A 15320-nucleotide genomic window follows, 5' to 3' on the forward strand; every position below is an offset into this window, starting at 1 on the left:
AGAGGGATCTCAAGATAGAGATCAAAATGAAACTTTACAAGCAAACTGTGACACCTGTTAACTGAAAAGAGTTTTGACCAAACAGGGTTGACGACTGATACTGAAAACTCTTCAGTAAGGAGTTATCAGTTAAGTTACTGGAACTTAACTGATGCACGTAAGGGCTTCAGTCGAGTTTGCTAAAACAAAGATGATAACACTCTTCCTGACTATTAGATGATAGATCAGTCAGACTGATATCATACGCAGCGGAAATAACTTTGTTTCGTAATAGCCTCGGTTGAGTACGTTGTTAGTCTTATGTTTCTCTTTGCAGTTATTCAGTATTCAGTTAATCAAATGAAACAACACAAGTAAGAATGTAAAACTGAAAGCTGTAAATAACACAGAGATTTTTACGTGGTTCGGAAAACACTTCCTACATCCACGATCGGTTGATCGGACCAACAATCCACTCCGCAAGTGCTTAACTGGTGCACTGCAAATCGAACCGTGTGCTTGTCGGGTGCACACAACCGTACCACTAAATATTCCACTCTTCAGTACCCACTACCCACGCTTCACTCGTGTCGGATTTCTCACTCCTAGCACAACCCGTGCTAAGATCTCACGGAGTCAGAGTACCTTCCTGAACTCCTAAACACTCAAACACTCGATTCTATCTCTCGAAATGAGGTTTGAAAACTTGCCAACTATACTTCAAAGAACAAGTTCTTTGGAGCAAGTTTGACCTAGGCTTCTGAGTAAACAGAGGTTTGCCTAAGGTCTAAGAGAATGTGTGTAATCAGCAGTGACTGATTTTAGGCTTTGGAATTCTCTTCTTTGATTTAAGCTTTGGGGAGGTTAAGCTTTTGGCTGAGAAACTATTTTGGCAGAGTTTTAGCTTATGTCGTTGAATCGGTGAAGATTGAAGTGATCCTCAAACGCTATTTATAGGACAGGTCTTGAATAGATCCGTTGGCGGAGACCGTCTTCAAGATTTCTTCCGTTGGAGAGCATTTCGAATTTGGGCTGAGGCTTCAATCTTCGAGGTTCCTTGTTTGGTGGGAACAACTATGTTGAAGAGCAGGAGATGTGACGTCTCTGATAAAGTAGCCACCAAATAGGGAGATTGTGAGGTCATTCCTATTTGGTGGCTACTTTATCAGAGACGTCACATCTCCTGCTCTTCAACATAGCCGTTCTCACCAAACAAGGAACCTCGAAGATTGAAGCCTCAGCCCAAATTCGAAAACCTCTCCAATGGAAGAAATCTTGAAGACGTTCTCCGCCAACAGATCTATTCAAGACCTCTCCTATAAATAGCGCTCGAGGATCACTTCAATCTTCACCGATTCAATGACATAAGCTGAAACGCTGCCAAAATTGTTGGTCTGATCAACCGACCGTGGATGTAGGAAGTGTTTTCCGAACCACGTAAAAATCTCTGTGTTATTTACAGCTTTCAGTTTTGCATTCTTACTTGTGCTCTTTCAATTGATAAACTGAACACTGACTAAATGCAAAGAGAAACCTAAGACTAACAACGTGCTCAACAAAGACTATTACGAAACAAAGTTATTTTCGCTGCGTATGTTATCAGTCTGACTGATCTATCCTCTGATAGTCAGGAAAACTTGTAGCATCTCTGTTTTAGCAAACTCGACTGAAGCCTTAACGTGCATCAGTTAAGTTCCAGTGACTTAACTGATAACTCTTTACTGAAGAGAATTTCAGTATCAGTCGTCAACCCTGTTTGGTCAAAACTCCATTCAGTTAACAGGTATCTAACTTTGCGTGTAAAGTTTCATTTTGATCTTTATCTTGAGATCCCTCTGATTTTAAGAAAAATAGCCTATAGGTGTATTTCTCCCCCCCATACACCTATTCGAGACTCTCCGGACCTAACAATTGGTATCAAAAAAGGTTGTTCGCAAGAACATTCTATTTCTGATTAGGTTTTAATTGAACTAGATCATTTTTCTCAAAGGTCTCGAAAAACTTTTCTCTTTCTAAAAAGTGCTTGCTATTTGCCCTATCTGTTGTTACCTGTTCTCTCTTTTTTTATGGAGACTAACCACAACAGATTATCCTCCCTACCTATGTTTAGTATTGAAAAATACGACATACGGAAGTTTCGGCTTGAAAGCTTCCTCATCGCCCAACATTGCCGAATGTGGGAAGTCATCACCAATGGACTAATCATCATCACCAAAACCGTCAAAAGAGTTCCCATTGACCCAGCTCGGGATCCATATGATGAGGTCCAGATCAAGCAAAAGGCAGACTTCACCACAGAAGAAAGGAAGCAAGATGAGCTAGACAACCTCGCCAAAAGCATCACCTTGCCAAGTGCAAATGAGATGTGGGACATTCTTGAAAGAATGTGTGTAGGATCCGAGGAAATCAAGCAGAACAAGCTGTCCATAGCTTGCCAGAAGTTCGACTCCTTCCTCATGCTCAAGAATGAATCTGTCGACGAGATGGAACTCAGATTCAATCAGATCCTGAATGAAGTTCAATCCATCTCGAAGGACAAGTACACTCAACGAGAAATCAACTTGAAGATTCTTCGAGCACTACCGCGAGGAGATTGGCAGATCTATTCAGTCGCTCATCAGAACAAGCCTGGATTCAGTCAGCTCCCGACAAACAAGCTTTTCTCTGACCTCTTGGCAAATGAGTTCGACATCCAGAGAAATCTTGGAATCAAAAAGGCTGGAGGATTAGACGAAGATGGTCCATCAACCTCAAGAGGAGCAGCACTGAAAGCTTCAGCAAGAGAAAGCAAGAAGCAGACGAAGGAACCAGCGGAACTCAAGCCCGAGGACTTCTTCAGTCAATATGCTTTGTTGAGTGAAAGATTCAACAAGATGGAATTCAAATTCCGCAAGTACAGAAGGTTCCACAAGCAGCACTACAAAGGAAAAGAAAGAGAAAGTAACTCCAGACATTCCACTGATCGAAGCGGAGAAAGAAAGTCAACCGCCTTCGACATAAAAGATATGGAATGCTTTGGATACAAAAAGAAAGGAATGCCCTCAACTGACGCAGTCTGAGCACAAAGAGCTTAAATCCAAGAAAGATCGCAAGTATGCGAAGAAGAAAGCGATGGTTGCTGACAATGCTGGGTCTTCCGAAGACACATCAGAATCATCCGACTACAACTCTACCAGCTCAGATGATGAGAGCCAAGCCCTGATGGCCAATGAAACTGAAAGCGTGGCCGACAACAGCTACGACAATGGAATGAATGGCTCAGAGGTAATCTCTCACTCAAAAACTCCTTATACTAATAATTCCCTGGTGTTTTCAGGAGATCATTCAGAATCTGGAGAGAGCTCAGCCGATGAAACTGACGAGTTCGATCAACTCATAACTGATCACTGTCAGTTGAGGAAAATGTTCGAAGATCTCCTCAAGCAGAATCAGAAAATGGAAAAGGAGATCAATGATGAACCAGCCAAGAATCAGACAATCATGTACTTTCCGGATGAAACTTGTCTTGATCAACTAATCATGGAGAACAGTCGACTGGAAGAAAAGCTCAGAATCTCCAACTCAAAATGTGACAGAGCATCTCATGAAATCAAGAGGCTCGATCACAAACTGGAAGAAACAATCTAGGACTGCATGATGAAGTCTCCCATGATGAGCAACTTTCCATCAAAAGGCCTCATTGAAAGTATTGGAGGAAAGGTTGCTGCAACTGATAAAGGAAAGAATATCATGATCAACACATCAGAAGAATCAGATTATCCTACTAAGAAGACTGGAAAGCAGATTTCAGTCAAAGATTGGGCAAGGAACATCAGGAGTAAAAAAGAATCTTCCTCACCAGTCCAGGGGGAAGAACAACAGCATCAGTCAGAAACTGAAATCAGTTCAGTTCCAAAAAGAACAACATCCATGGAGACAAAGCTATGATAGGTCCAGACGAGCAAAACGCCATTCACAACGACGAGCGACTGGACATCATGTGACTCATGTTCCACGACATCAGTCAAGTCTCTATCAGTCTAGAATGACTCAAGTATCTCAAGGAAGATACTTTGTAGAGAAAAGAAGACCTCAACAACTCATAAGACAAAGCTTCTACAAGAGTGAGGTTCTCAAAAGGAAAGCTCAACAGAAGATTGCTCATGTGCCGACTGAAGCGCCAACCAGACAACCAGCAAAGCGCAAGAGATAATCACCAAGATCAGTTCTTAAGCAGATATGGGTTCCAAAGGGAACATGAGCTAACATTGAAGGACCCAAACCTTGATTGGGTACCTAAATTAACTATTCCTTGCAGATCAAAAACAGGAAACATAAAAAGAAGGAAGAAGTTAAAGCTTCAATCAGAACATGGTATCTGGATAGCGGCTGTTCTAAGCACATGACGGGCTACAAAGAATATCTAACTCAATATGTTGAAAAAGCTGGATCAAAAGTTACATTCGGAGACAACTCAATCGGAGAAACAAAAGGCTATGGTGTGCTCGACATGGGTAACGCCAGTATCAGTAATGTTAGCTTTGTTTCTGGTCTTAAACATAATTTGTTGTCTGTGAGTCAATTTTGTGACAGCGGTTTCGCAGTGAAGATAAAAAAGGATGAATTCACTGTTAGAAACAGTCAAAAAAAGGTGGTTCTGAGAGGAATCAGACAAGGAAGTCTCTACGTCGTCTCATGGGAAGACAGCCCTCCAGAAACATGTCTCATCAGTAAAAGCAGCTCAGAGCTCAACTGGCTGTGGCACAGGAGACTCAACCACCTCAACTTCAAAACGATCAACAAGCTTGCTAAACATCAACTGGTAGAAGGTTTGCCTTCTATTGTGTTCCAGAAGAAGCAAGAATGTGAAGCATGTCAAAGAGGAAAGCAGACAAGGACGTCATTCAAGTCAAAGTCAGGACACTCCTCTAAAAGGATTCTTCAACTACTTCACATGGATCTGTTTGACCCAATCTCTCCCAGAAGCTACAATGGTAGGAAGTATACCTTAGTTGTTGTGGATGATTATTCACGATATACTTGGGTTATCTTTCTCTACACCAAAAGAGAGACACTGCTGGAATTGCCAAAGCTGCTGAGAAGACTAAGCGTTGAAAAGGAAGTCAACATCATCAGCATCAGATCAGATCGAGGGACTTAATTCCTCAATACTGTCATTCGTGAGTATTGTGAGGAACAAGGGATCAGTCATCAAACTTCTGCAGCAAGGACTCCTCAACAAAAAGGAGTAGCAGAAAGAAGAAGCATGTCTTTGAAGGAAGCAGCAAGGACGATGCTAGCCGAATCAAAACTCCCCTTGAAGTTTTGGGCCGAAGCAGTCAACAACGCATGCTACACGCAAAATCGCTCCTTCCTCACTCAAAGACATGGGAAAACTCCATACGAGCTATGGAAGAACATGAAGCCTTTAATCTCATATTTTCATGCTTTCGGTTCTAGGTGTTTCATCCACAACAATGATAAGAGGAGGTTAAACACATTTGATAGCAAGGATGATCCAGGAATCTTTCTTGGATACTCTGGAACTGAACGATCCAGCAAAGCCTATCGAGTGTTTAATTCTCAAACTCTTTGTGTTGAAGAAACACCACATGTTGTTTTTGATGAGTCTACTGATGATTTCAAGAAACAGGAAACTGAAAGAAGTGTTGAGAACACTAAAGTTTCCAGGACTGAAATCGATAACACCGAGCCTTCTACTGTCTTGGTATGGGGACCAGAAAAAGATGAAGATACTGAAAAGCTTCAGTATCAGAAGATCTGTCAAAGGTCTGAAGCTCAGACTGGAGCCATAGCAGATGGCATCAGTCAAGGGGGAACTCCAGTTGCCGAAGAACGAGTTGAACATGCCGAAGCAGCTCCAGTTCAACTCTCCCCTGCTCTAGAAGATGCTCAACGTTTCAGAACCATTCTGACTAAAGAACCTCCACCATCACCAGAAAGAGATCAAGAAGTATCGAAGATGGTTTGAACTCCATTCAAAGGAGAACATCATTGGAGAACCATCAGACGGTGTCAAGACTCGAAGATCAATGTGCAACCTCGTCTTTGATATCAACCAGAACTGCATCAATGAAGATAAGAATTTCAGCTGTTTCTTATCATCTAAAGAGCCCAAAGATGTCAAAGAAGCTATGAAGTCCACTCAATGGGTCATCGCAATGCAAGAAGAACTCAATGAATTCAATCAGAATTCAGTTTGGGAGCTTGTGGATAGACCAGACGATGCAAAGGTGATTGGTTTGAAATGGATTTTCAAAAATAAGAAAGACGAAGAAGGAAATGTTGTAAGAAACAAAGTAAGGCTTGTAGCAAAAGGTTATAGTCAAGAAGAAGGAATCGACTACGATGAGACGTTTGCCCCAGTTGCCAAATTGGAAGCAGTCAGACTCTTCTTAGCCTTCGCAGCTCACAAAGGATTCAAGGTACACCAAATGGACGTGAAATGTGCATTTCTCAATGGAGTGCTCACCGATGAAGTCTATGTGGAACAACCTCCAAGTTTTGAGGTTGCAGGACCAGAAAAGGTGTACAAGCTGAAGAAAGCGCTCTATGGCTTGAAACAAGCTCCAAGAGCATGGTATGATACTCTCTCTGAGTATCTTGTTGAGCAAGGTTTTAAGAAAGGATCTGTGGACAGAACGTTGTTCACTCTCAAAGAAGGAGAAGATCTCCTACTTGTTCAGATTTATGTCGATGACATAATTTTCGGATCAAAATCCGAACGCATGTGCAAGAAGTTCGCTGATATCATGACCATCAAGTTTCAGATGTCCATGATGGGAGAAATGAATTTCTTTCTTGGATTACAAGTCAAGCAGACCAGCGAAGGAATACTGATCAATCAGTCAAAGTACGCCAAAGAACTGATCGCCAAGTTCGGTATTCAGCACATGAAATCAGTCAAGATCCCAATGAATACAAACTGGAAAGTTGATCCAGGATCAGAAGGAAAATCTGTATCTTCAACCAAATACAGAGAAATCATTGGATCATTGCTGTATTTGACTGCGAGCAGACCAGATATTGCATATGCAGTCGGGGTTTGTGTGAGATATCAGTCAGATCCAAAGGAAGCTCATATGGATGCAGCAAAACGAATTTTGCGATATCTCAAAGGCACACCCAACTTAGGATTGTGGTACCCAGCTGACGATGACTTCAAGCTCATCGGATATTCAGACTCAGATTTTGCAGGATGCAAAATTGATCGCAAATCGACTTCGGGAACTTGTCAATTCCTAGGCAATAAGCTCATCTCTTGGTTTTCAAAGAAGCAGACTTCAGTCGCCACCTCCACAACTGAAGCTGAATATGTTGCTGCGGGAAGCTGCTGTTCACAACTCCTATGGTTAGTCCAATAGTTGAAGGACTATGGGATCGAAGAAAAGGAAGTCCCAATCTATTGCGACAGCTCCAGTGCTATTGCAATCTCCATAATCCAGTTCATCACACCAGAGTCAAGCATATTGCCATTCAACATCACTTTATTCGTGATCACGTTGAAAAGAAGGATATCTCTGTTGAATGGATTCCGACCGCAGTTCAGAGAGCAGACTTGCTGACCAAAGCTCTTCCAGAAGAAAGGCTCAACGATCTGTGTGGAAGGATCGGCCTCATCAACCCAGAAGAGTGATGCTGTGTTTAAAGATCTTCTCAAACAGTCCTGCTGACTGGTGGTCAAACAACTGTTGTTCTACGACCGCTGACGTGGAAAGCAATGGAGACAAATCCTCATCTGAAGAAAACTTATCCTGATAAGTCAACCAGGATCAAGTGGTATCGACTGACTACAATGATCAGTCGATTAGTAAGTATTTTCGACTTACTTTTGAAAATCAGTTATTTCAGTTAAGAGTCTTTTGTTTGAATTTAAAAGTTTTCTCTGACTGATCAGTTTATTTCAAAACCTTTAACTGATTGTTGGAAAATGAAATATCCGAGAAGGATAAGTATTTTTTAAAAAGGGAAAATCCGTATCTGATTTAACTTGTCCTGATCTTTTCTAAAAATCTTTCCAACCTTTTGCCTCTGTAATCAAATTTCTTGAGAATCTCATTGACATGACATAATGCAATGATATTTCTCACCTTTTGAATCTTCCGTCCTCTGCAGTGACGGCGGACGTGAATTTTTACTTCAAAAATATTTTAGGCACAGATTTCGAAAAACTCTTTCATCTTCCTCTTGGTAAAATTTGTGTATTTATACCTTGATGTCTTCACTTATTTTCTGCATCAACTAACAACTCTCCACAGCCTTCACTGTCAGAAAAATTTCCAATCTTTCCAAAGTTGCAGAAAAATTTTGTTCCGACAAAAGGAGAATTCAATGACTGCAAAGTCATGGAGTGGGAGAATGACGCTCACATACTTGGTCTTCACCGGACCCTTCCACTGGATCTCAACGTCTCTCCGACGTCAAAGTTTGCTCTATTCTCACTTGTATCCAGCGACGCGAGTGTCTTCCATCCTCATGCCTGGCGCTAAGAAGCTTCTAAGCTTCCGGAGGATATCAGCTTTATTTCAGATATCTTGTACTTCTCGTTGTCGGCCGACATCTTCAGCTGCACAAGGTCTATTCTTCAAAGACCTCGTGCTGGCAAATCGACAGTGTTAGTCTTCACGGCTATCACTGATTCGATTTTCCCCTCTCACACCCTTCTTCATTTATCTCCCTCTTTCTCCATCCCCGTCCCCTCTCTAAGGCAGTTTTCCTCTTTCTTCCGTCTTCTTCATCATCTCGCCTTCCTCCACTTCTCCGCGTCTTTCTCTTCTGCATCTCTGGACTCATCCTCTTCTCGAATCCTCTCATGAGCTTCTGAGACTAGGAGTTGAAGTCCCATCCGATCATAGCTTCCATCATCAGCTCTCTTTTTTATGTTGCCAAAAAGGGGAAAAGTAGGAAGTCAGAGAAAAACCTTCTCAAAGGTTTTTCCTGCATCTTCTTACTTGACTGAAGATGGTAAAGCAAAAGGATCACCAGAAGTTGTAAGGAGGACGTTCCAATAAAGACCTCAAGTCAACGGAAAACAAGTGTGAATGGAACAAGCTTAGGAACATGAGACTGAAGATGAAGATCAAGAAGTTCAAGGCGCAGCCATGCAGACTGCTGGAGTCCATGGGTTTCCCATGTGATTTTGTTTTCTTTTTACTCCATTGTAAGCCTTGCTCTGTACCTCGACTGATGTCTCATCACTCTTACTTTTAATGAAAAGAACTTCTTTTGATCTCAACCTGAAGACAATGACTCTTTGTCCAGGCTCTGATTAATATTTTTCTGTCTTCTCCTCGTTCTGTGTTTGAACTGTTGTGTTCTTTCTCTTAGTACAAGTTTTTAGGTTCTATTGTTAAGGGGGAATAATATTCACCCCGTTTTAGAACTTGTACTCTGAGTTCAGTCTTTTGTTTGTCTAGAACTGTTGTGTGGTTTTGGCATCATCAAAAAGGGGGAAATTGTTGGGAACTTATTGAAATATCATAATCCTTGTTTTGATGATACCAAAATCCATAGGCCTTAATTGTAATAGACTAGAACTGTTCGAACTCAAGTGTTAGAGTTCTTTTCTAGTTTAGTTTGTTGTTCTGAAGATTGAAGACTGAAGGACGAAGGACTGAAGACTGAAGTTACCAACTAAAGTATCAGTTGAAGAATCAGTCCGGAACTGATTACTTAATGCGTGCCACGTGGATTCAGCGGACTGATACTAAAGTCATGTATCAGTTAAATATTCTTCCTCGGACTGAACCTCCAACGTTCAAAGGAAGCCACGTACTCCAAAAGTACAGCCGCATTAAATGCAGAGATCTTAGGATCATCCCTCTCTGCAGAGGTCATTCCTATTTGGTGGCTACTTTATCAGAGACGTCACATCTCATGCTCTTCAACATAGCCGTTCTCACCAAACAAGGAACCTCGAAGATTGAAGCCTCAGCCTAAATTTAAAAAGCTCTCCAACGGAAGAAATCTTGAAGACGTTCTCCGCCAACGGATCTATTCAAGACCTCTCCTATAAATAGCGCTCGAGGATCACTTCAATCTTCACTTCAATCTCTGCCAAAATTGTTTCTCAGCCAAAACTTAACCTCTCCAAAGCTTGAATCGAAGAAGAGAATACCAAAGCCAAAAATCAGTCACTGCTGATTACATATATTCTCTTAGACCTTAGGCAAACCCTTGTTTACCCAAAGCCTAGGTCAAAACTAACTTCAAAGATCTTGTTCTTTGAAGTTTAATTGGCAAGATTTCAAACCTCCCTTCGAAAGATAGAATTGAGTGTTTGAGTTGAAAAGGAGTTCAGGAAGGTACTCTGACTCCGTGAGATCCTAGTGCTGGTTCGTGCTAGGAGTGAGAAATCCAGCGCGAGTGAAGTGTTGGTACTGAAGATTGGATCTTCAGTTGATTCGGTTGTGTGCACCCGGCTAAACACACAGATATGTTTGCAGTGCACCAGTTAAGCACTTGCAGAGTAAAGTTATTGGTCTGATCAACCGACCGTGGATGTAGGAAGTGTTTTCCGAACCACGTAAAAATCTCTGTATTATTTACAGCTTTCAGTTTTACATTCTTACTTGTGCTCTTTCAATTGATAAACTGAACACTGACTAAATGCAAAGAGAAACCTAAGAATAACAACGTGCTCAACAAAGGCTATTACGAAACAAAGTTATTTCCGTTGCGTATGTTATTAGTCTAACTGATCTATCATCTGATAGTCAGGAAGACTTGTAACATCTCTGTTTTAGCAAACTCGACTGAAGCCTTAACATGCATCAGTTAAGTTTCAGTGACTTAACTGATAACTCTTTACTGAAGAGTATTTCAGTATCAGTCGTCAACCCTGTTTGGTCAAAACTCCTTACTGTTAATAGGCGTCTAAGTTTGCGTGTAAAGTTTTGTTTTGATCTCTATCTTGAGATCCCTCTGATTTTAAGAAAAATAGCCTATAGGTGTATTCCCCACCCCCCTCCCATACACTTATTCGAGACCCTCCGGACCACACACCAGGAGTTCAAGAGTTCTAGATCTACGAAATTTATGAGATGCAAATCCATATCTAAAATGATGTGGAACAAAATGATATGAACTGGTACATTTTGTTCCATGATCTATCATGACACCCGAAGGAATGGAAGGGGCCACATGACCGTTATCCCCATTGTTGGTCCCGATGAGAGTATATACTTGGGTATGGGGGGAATACACCAATTAATAACTTTTCGTTGATTGCTTGTTTTCTCAGAGTATTGAATAAAATATCAAGTTATAAGTTTGTTCACGTAAATCAGTTAATAATCTTACTAACAACTTAAAAAGCTAGTCAGTTAGATTGTTAACTGAAATGTGGAATATGGTTGTCAGTTAACTTGCTAGATGAAAGAGCATGCAACGGTTTATCAACAAAAAGCTAATAAAACAATCAGTTTTTACATAGTTCGGAGAACTCTTCTACATCCACGGTCCTGGTTCACAGAACAATTCATTCACTAGGGACTTCTTATTTTTAGAGCTACAAGAACAACTTGACTAGTCAGTTCACCTTAGACTGATCCCATGGATTATGCAGCCGTGACCGTTAAGCAATTTGCGCAGGTGCAATTTTTTTTCTAGCAATTTAAGCGGTTGCAATACTGTAGTCAACAATTTGCGCGGTTGCAATACCGTAAATTTCCTTCAGTTTTCAAACTTCCAACTTGAAGCTTACTAATTGTCTACCTTATAAATCTAACACTTTCAAGTGCAGTATTTACAGAGGCCTTTTTCCAAATAAGAGCACATTGTTTACAATTCACAAGAGTTAACACAAGTGCACTCAACTCTAGGCTGAGAATCGATATCAGACCTAAAGTATAAGAGAATGTATGTAAGCCAAAGAGATGAGTAATCTATGTATGACGTACTTTAGCTCTTTCAGAATATTGATGACTCATTTCTTCGAAAATGCGTTAAGATCTTAAGAAATATGGAAGGGGTTGAAGCTCAAGAAAGTTGTTAAAATAACAATGTTTTTTGTAGTATACTCATTAGAATCCTCATGGGTATTTATAGACCCTCTTCAAAATAGTTCCGTTGGCAGAGAATGTCTTCAAAAGAGTGATAGTTGGCTTTGAAAAAAAAATCTCGTTGAGTTCCATGAGAGGACGTTTCTGGCAGTCTGTAGATCCGTACAAGGCAATGTAGACATGTAGCACTGTTTCTCATACCTTGTTGTCCTTTCTTTTGAAAAGGTAAGATCTTCATTAAATGACGTATCTTCCACTTAAATGCTCTAGTTTGCTGTGGAGATGATGTGGCATCCATCTTGCTGAATTACCAAGTTAGTCCAAGCTGATATCAGTAAACTGATCAGTTGGACATAAAATCCTTTTGTCAGTTAGATTAGATAAGCATAAGTGTGTTTACCTAGAGACTGATATATGTTAGTCATATCAAGTAAGATAAGGTATATGACATACACATCAATCAGGGTTTTGGTATAATTCAAAACGTCTTCTGATTTTTCCTAACAATTTCTCCATTTTTGATGATGCTAAAACAACTTAGATTAAACAATTATAAGGACGAGCAGCATACGAGGCACTAATAGAACTTGAGAGCTTTAAAGAAATAAATGAAGCTTAGACAGTGAATCATTACAAAAGTGAGCTTATCGAGAGTTTGCTCAAGTCAGTCTGATGAAAGTCTTCCTCCTCAGCTTGTGGCTTCCTTCAAAGAAATACTTCAAATAATATGCTCTGAATGGTTAGTTCGAAGCATTTTAGAGTGCAGAGCCTCAACAGAGAAGGTTTGTCATCAGGGTGTTCATGCCAAATATTAAAGTAAAAGTAGATAGCACAGTGTCAAGAGTTTAGTGCGATTACTTACTAGTCTATTACACATTTAATCATTCTCATTCTTCATCCTTTTTTGGAGTTCTTCATTACTCAACAAGTTGTCTTCTTCTTTTTTCATCGTGCTTCTTTTCTTTGTCTTTAGGTGTAAGTTGGTTGAAGAGATTGTAAATCATTTTTCAAAGAGTTTCAAATTTATCTGGATGAACCGAAGAGAGGATTCTTTTAAGCTTGGTAGCGACTACTGCGCATGATTCAATAATATTCCATATTGATCGTTTTAATCTTAATTTTAATAGGAGGTCGAAGTCTCATTCTCTTCGGAGGAGTGATTTCCCGGTGATTGTCTGTTGATGCTTCAAGAATTTTGTCTATGTTATCAGCATCTATAGGACAGCTCGGAAACTGTTACAACCCTTCAGTTGCGAATTCTACGAGAAATCCCAGCTAGTGATAGTACCAGATGCAGAATTCAATCCTGATAAGTTTTCATTTCTTGTACAATTTCACCGAAATCCAATCCTTGTTAGTTTGACCAGTCTCATTTTATCTGCCTTTGTTGAAGATCTTCTTTCAATAGCTGAATTCTTCCTTCACAAGCCCAGTCATATATTGCATCTCATTTAAATATATTTTCACCAAGGTGTTTGATGATTCATGCATTTAACTGTTCTTTCTTGTACATATGTTTATGTTCTTTTGTGAGTCTCTCCAATCGTCGATCTTTCCAATTCTGATGTTTCCCGAATCTTGATGCCAACCAGATAAGCAGCCCGAGTACTCTTCATGCTGATGTCGGCATTAAGAGCTCCACCTTGCTGATCTGAAGATACTGCTTACAATATTGTCGCCCTTGCTGACTATATGATCAGTTGTTGGGATGAGCCTTGTGTAGCATCTAAAGGTCCCACCTTTCTTTTTTCGTTTTCCATTTTCGATCTTCTTTTTCCCATTTAGGAATTATCATTGTTGATGAGCTCTTGAAGGGCGGCTAGGAGTCCAGTCCGTGCATATTGACATTGAGATCTTCATGTTGTTGGTTAGTTTGACGGATGTATTGGCGTATATCCTACAAGACTGGTTCAGGTGTGCCTGGGTGTTCTTCATGCTGCTGGTAGCTTCTTGGATCTTTGAATCCACTTTATCTAGTAGAAAAGATTCAAAGACACCAGTCTGATCAGTCCATGATTGGTGAATTTCTGCTTCCATATGTTGTTGTTGTGCATCCTTGGAAGATGAGAGATCATCCTTCTAGTTTTGTTCCAGTTGTGTCTTGAACTTATCATCCTTATCATCCAAATTGTTTTGTAGAGCCCACAGTTCCTGGTTGATTTTTATAAAATGCTTCTTGCTTATTTTTTATGGCTATAATTACATCGATCATGGTGTGTTTGTTCAACGAGTAGAGAAGATCCTTAATTTGTTCAATGCCACCGGTGTTGAAGGTATTGTGTATGTATAGGCTATTGTACTTGCTGTGAAACTCATGTAGATAAAATGCTAAAAGTCTTTTGCATGTTATCATTTCCTCACTGAGTTGATGTAGTTGTGTCTGATTGTTGAGGCTGGCTGAGGGTGATGCTTCAAATAAAATCACAGCGTTGTTGGTATTTTGGACACCTTTATGTTTTTTAGTGTTAGTTTCTTCAGAATAAACTATTATCAGTTCTTTCGCTAATAAAGATGCAGGTGCCTGCTCTACAAGAAAGATGACCTTTTGCGACACAGAAAATGTGTCGCGAACTATAGTTTGTATGTCGAAAAAGCTAATTTGCGATATTTTGTGCATCTTGGAAGATTGTGTCGCAAAAGGTATTGATATAAATTTACGACATTAGTTTTCAACAGTGATGCAACATATGCAACACTTTTTGCATCACTAAAAAATATGTCGTATAAAATTTGCTACACATTATGTGTCATTAATCTTAGTGACACATCTTAGTTTGCGACATATTACGCGACATTAATTATAATGATGCATCCTAATTTGCGACACTAGCTTGTGACATTATAATTAATGTGACATAGCCTTTTTACGACACTTTTTTTTAATTTATGTAGCAATATATACGACACTTTATGCATCACTAGCTAAAATCATGCATCATAATCTGCAACAGTAGTTTGTAACATAACAATTAATGTAGCGTGGAATTTTACGACACTTGTAGTATCATATTTGTTGGGACACAAAAAGATATCCAACCTCATGGTTTTGATGATACCAAAACTATTGTTAGAGTCAATGTTGACTCCGACAATGTTGGATTGAATGTTGATAATATTCGTGTTTTCAATGTTGGGTGGAATGTTGATAACATTCATGGTGTCAACATTTCTGGGTTGCAACCAACATTCCGGAGTCTGCCTTGACTCCATACTTTGACTCTCCATTGGTAATTGTATATATTTAATCTTTACCTTCCTTTCACGTTTTATTATTCTTTGGTTGTGGAATAAAGGTTTTATGCTTGTTGACCACGTTTTTAATAAGTGGAAAGGTGGTTT

Source organism: Salvia miltiorrhiza, chromosome 6 (genome assembly GCF_028751815.1).
Source record: "Salvia miltiorrhiza cultivar Shanhuang (shh) chromosome 6, IMPLAD_Smil_shh, whole genome shotgun sequence".
In the NCBI taxonomy this organism is placed as follows: Eukaryota; Viridiplantae; Streptophyta; class Magnoliopsida; order Lamiales; family Lamiaceae; genus Salvia; species Salvia miltiorrhiza.